Source organism: Spodoptera frugiperda, chromosome 21 (assembly GCF_023101765.2).
Source record: "Spodoptera frugiperda isolate SF20-4 chromosome 21, AGI-APGP_CSIRO_Sfru_2.0, whole genome shotgun sequence".
NCBI classification, from domain to species: Eukaryota; Metazoa; Arthropoda; class Insecta; order Lepidoptera; family Noctuidae; genus Spodoptera; species Spodoptera frugiperda.
The window spans coordinates 1,212,946-1,218,437 of record NC_064232.1 but is presented as its reverse complement, the minus strand read 5'-3'; the positions used below and the strand labels follow the sequence as shown (position 1 = coordinate 1,218,437).

The 5,492-nt window shown below is 41.6% G+C and overlaps 1 protein-coding gene across 1 annotated transcript in view; it reads right to left on the bottom strand.

The window, feature by feature from the left end:
* Window positions 1-5,492, bottom strand: part of LOC118280546 (pseudouridine-5'-phosphatase-like) — a 157,094-nt gene that overhangs the window by 105,489 nt on the left and 46,113 nt on the right. The gene's annotated exons all lie outside the window — the stretch shown is intronic.

Below are 5,492 nucleotides of genomic sequence, written 5' to 3'. Positions count from 1 at the left end.
CAATGGGCCAATTGTACCAATGTATCATTATCGATCATCGAGCGATGTTGTTGTGCTTATTATGATTCTAGGGTTAACCCCGCGCCTACTCACGGGGTTTAAGGGTCCAATTAAAGCCGTTTTTTCATAACCTTTTACAAAAAAATATTGTTTTGATTATTTTTTTAGGTCTATGAGTTAAAAACAACTATTGTTTTTCAAGGCTGTTTATTATCAACACAGCAGTTTATTTTAACAAGTTTTATTCCATAGATTATTGAATGATAATTAACTGAAATGATATGATGACTGTTGATGAAGCGAATCGTAGCAATTGGAGTTTCTTGCTCGTTCTTCTCCATAGGAATCTACACTTTGGAACGAGCAAATAGAGCAACTAGAGGACTGACCGACAGACAGACGTTATTAATATTATTATATTTGCTTTGACGTTCAAAAGTGCCTTCCTGGTCTATTTGAAATAAATAATTTTGACTTTGACTTTGAAAATTGGCGGTCCATTGCCTCTGCCTACCCCCATGGAAGACAGGCCTGAAGTTATGTATGTATGTATGAATATTGATTTCTGTATAGCTTCGTTCGCATCACGAAGCAAGTACAAAGAGGAGATGCCATAATATGATTGTGCACTGTGACACAAAAAATGGCCCTGCCTAATGATATTATTAGTAAAAAGGTGTAGATAGGTTATAAGCGCTCAGAAAGTGACACATTAAAATGTGGACAATTGGCAACGTGTTTGTAGTATGGGACCGCTAGATGGAACATAGAGAGGGGCGTGGTTTGTAACGTCCCGCGCTCCCCGTAAAGTGTCACGTATTATGTTAAAGGGAAATCCAGTTATGGCATCTCCTCTTTGTATTTGCTTCAAGGTACGTGTTATCGGGTTAAAATACATGCAAACATTGTTGGGAAGGGGGGGTAATTGAGACTTCGGTAACCTCACTCATACAACGCAATCGTTGTTTCACGTCGGTTTTCTGCTCGGCCGTGGTATCACTCCGGTCGAGCCGACCCATTCGTGCGGAACCATGGCTTACTCAATCACATAAAAACGGCTGAAGGGATCGGGATGAAATTTGGAACAGGGGTAGATTTTGGTCTGGAATAACACATAGGCTACTTTTTATCTCACAGAAACGCGGAAAGTCGCTGGCAGAAGCTAGAAGGCTATATTTTATCCCATTATTCCTACAGGATTGGGACCTACTTAAGAGTATTCACACACACAACGTCACGCCTTTTATCCCCGAAGGGGTAGGCAGAGGTGCACATTACGGCACGTAATGCCGCTATACAATGTACACCCACTTTACACCATTTGTGTTATAAGTCCCATGTAATAGGGGGTGAGCCTTTTGCCATATACCGGGCACAATTCCAGACTTCGTGCTACTATTGAGAATTTTTCGAAAAACCGAAAATACTTCTACTACCAGCAATACTTTGCCCGACCCGGGAATCGAACCCGAGACCCCTTGTTCGGTAGTCGCACTTGCGACCACTCGACCAACGAGGCAGTCAAGTTTGTTAAGAGTATTTATTTTCGAAATTTGACGCGAGTGAAACCAAGCGCAAAGCTAGTATGTTAAACTCGATTTTCGTAGTTGCAATGTGCCATACATGCAAACAACAGGTTTTATTGTATCGATGTCAAGGTCGCCGGTTCGATTCTCGGTTCGTGACAAAATATTTGTGTTGGTTATTTATATTATAATAGACTCAATTTTTGGAATTGGTTGCTGGGTTATAAGTTAAAGATAGGATTTTGGGTTCGGATCCCGGGTTGTGTAAAAAGTATGTACTAGGTACTTATGTATCAAAGTTTGTTTTTTTACTTATCCTACTATTATTATAAATGCGAAAGTTTGTATGTTTGTTTGTTACTCTTTTACGTCAAAACGGCTGAAGGGATCGAGATGAAATTTGGAACAGGGGTAGATTAGGTCTGGAATAATAGGTTTTGAGGGAGGAAAATCATCCAATGACTTATCCCACCTTGGGTGAGGTGCGAGGGAGTGTCACACTCTGACTATAGTAGCAGTGTCACAAGTTCGATTTCCGAAGACCAACAATTGCTTAACACACAATTTATTGTTCCGGGTCTGGGTGTGAGCAGTGAACTGGTATTTGTGTGAACACAACCACAACACATGAGTCATAAAAAAATCCTAGTAATGGGGCTATATCTGATGGTTAAAAAAACCAATGAATTTAATGGATGTTAGAAAAACATGTTTTGATTGGAATACCCCATTAATAGCTTCATTCATTATGTACGTAGAAGGCAAGATATCATGTTGACGCGGTGGCTGGGCAACTGGCTGCCACGCAATGGGTGGAGCAATTCTTTGTGTGATCCACAAATTGATGTTTGTAAACGGACCCACGATACGGTAGAAAATCTTAGTGCGGGGCAACGTTTAAAAAAAACAAAAGACGAAAAAGCAAACGAAAATGTTCATGACACTCCACTGCTGGACTATAAACCTCCTCTACATAAGAGGGGTTTGCCATAGGGGGTTGCCATAATCTCCGCAGGGTTGGAGATCGCAGTATAAATGGTTCAGGTATATCAGAGAGCGCTGCTGCCTGGTCTCTTTTTTATGGTATAAGTCGGTAAACGAGCAGACGAATCACCTGATGGTAATCAATCGCTGACGCCTATGGACACCCGAAACACTGGAGGCGTTACAGGTGCCTTGCCGGCCTTTTAGGGGTTAGGAATTTAAAGGTTATTGGGGAATCGGAGATTGGGAAGAGGGGTAATTGGGCCTCCGGTAACCTCACTCAACAAAACTAAACACAATGCAAGCGTTGTTTCACGACGGTTTTCTATGCGGTTGTGATATCACGCTGATCGAGCCGTTCCATTTGTGCCGAGGCATGGCAGTAACTGCTTACTTTCTGCAAGAGGAATAGTTTCCACTTCCGACGGTAAATTAATATGATGAATTCGATCTTCAGCTCATTGCATCCAACCACTGCCAGCATAAATCATAAATCATTACTTTATCAAAAGATTACCAAAGATGTAATGATTGCTTAAAGGCTCTATAATTTAATAGTTAGATGACAGTATAGTAAACTAACTTGTTTGCTTGTTAAATTGTAAGGAGCGAGGCTATTGCAAAACATTGGACATCAATTCAGACTACTATTGCATACAACATCAGTTGCAAAGTCGTATTATCCTTTTTTTTATCATCCAATGACTTCTCCCGCCTTGAGCGAGACGAAAGGGAGTGTCAGACTCTTACTGACTAGAAACCACCCCGTTCCTACTCCTGCTTTTTTTTTATTTAAACTTCATCACAAATACAGTGAAAGGCGGACTTAATGCCTTAAGGCAAGGCTTTTCGAGCTGGAGCCCTGGTAAACCCGCTAGGTAGTCCGTAGCTCCCGATCGCCGTATTATCCCTAAATCAAACTAGGCAAGTCCCTAGAGCGCCAGGTTATAGAGGGGCGCCGCGAGACGCGCGTGCCCAACTGACCAGAGAGTGGCGGCGGGGACAAACAAAATTAAGGGCGCCTGTGAGGTGCTTGCCTAGGGCGCTCTCTAGGTATAGGAACACTGAAGCCCTGTCTTGCATCCCGCAACGAAATAAATCAGAAGATATTATAAAACGATAGTTTCCACTTCCCTCGGTGACTTTAACGCAGGAGACAGAATAACTAAAGCCTGAAGGCACAAAAAGAGACTGCATAACTGGGAGAACCCCAGTCGCCAAGCACCACAGAAATTTTACTTAAAACTAAATGGGTCCTATGTGTGAGCTGTTATATTTGCTTCCAATAATAAGTATGGCAAAAACGCCTAAACGAAAATTTGTTCTAGACTCCACAAGGTCCGTATAATAAACTGCACAATATGATGAAACAATTAAATTAACTAAAATAGTGGGTTGTGATTGCCAAATGAGGTTCCTGTTTTCGAAAGAATGTGCCTGAAAGTGTTATAATACTTATAAAAATACCGCAAATTAATTAGTAACTGTTTTTAGTAATCATAACGATATAAATTAAATTTCAAAAAACCTAATTAACATTTTTTTGTAACTCGTTCTATTTAAGCAGGTAATTAGAAATCGACTCAATTACTGCTGAATTGCTGAAATTAAACTGCATGGTTGGTGCAGTTGCGTACGGTGCATCGTTAATGACCACCGAAGAGCTATCAGAACACCACAGATGGGGCCCAGTAGGGCTGATGCCTGATCCGGAGCTGCGGACTACCGGGGTTTACCGGGGCTCCGGCTCAAAAAGCAAGAGTAGGAACGGGGTGGTTTTTAGTCAGTAAGAGTCTGACATTCATGTCCCTATGGGACGCCGGACTTCAGTGTTCCGGGTTTTTCATGATTGTATCTACTGTAGATCCTGGTGTACAGGAGTTGCAGCGGTATGGGAGGTTGTGGCGGGCTTGTCCCATAAAAAAAGAGTCAGACACTCCCTCCCGCCTCGCGCAAGATGTGAGTTTTTCGAAGACTAGACGATTTTCCTCCCTCAAAATAGTGGAAACGGATAAGAGACTTCTGTTCACAGTCACGTGCAAAATCGTGCGAGCATTCAACTCAAATAAAAACAATTATATTATATTATAATCAAACGCCTACGTAAAATTGACAAAAAGTTATAATTAGGCGCAGTGAATAAGGTACAAAAAACTGATAAATACGTCAATTTCTTTGATACAATAATTTGTATAGAAAATCCCACGAAAACATGACGCAAATGAATACTCTGTTTGGTAAGCAGAGTTGTGGGATTTTCACAAATTAGAATATGATTGGGATGATCTCATGACTCGACTGCCTCGTTGGTCGAGTGGTCGCAAGTGCGACTGCCGGACAAAAGGTTCTCGGGTCGGGCAAAGTATTACTGAGCTTTTTTCGGGTTTTCGAAAATTTCTCAGTAGTAGCACGGAGTTTGGAATTGTGCCCAGTATATGGCAATTAAAAAAGTCAAAATTATTTATTTCCAATAGACCAGAAAGGCACTTTTGAACGTCAAAGCAAATAAAATACGGTAATATTAATAACGTCTGTCTGTCGGTCAGTCCTCTATTGAAGCTATTTGCTCGTTCCAAAGTGTAGATTCCTATGGAGAAGAACGAGCAAGAAACTCCATAGGTTACTCTTTTTCAATCAGATTCACAATACAATTCTTGGTTACAATAGGGTTACCTCCTATTACATGGGACTTATTGTATAGCAGCATTACGTGCCGTAATGTGTACCTCTGCGTACTCCTTCGGCAAAGCGCCACCACTTCATGCTAGATATCCCACCCACTCGCACGAAGCGCTTCGCTTCAAGCTTCCTTGTGCGAACTGCTAGGGAGTGGAACTCCTTGCCGGAGTCTGTGTTTCCTGATGGGTATAACCTGGGTGTCTTCAAAGCCCGAGTGAGTAGGTTGCTTATGGGCATCAAACGTAAAAAAATAAATAAATGGCGTGACGTCAATCTCACAACAATCTCATTTTATTGGGCCGA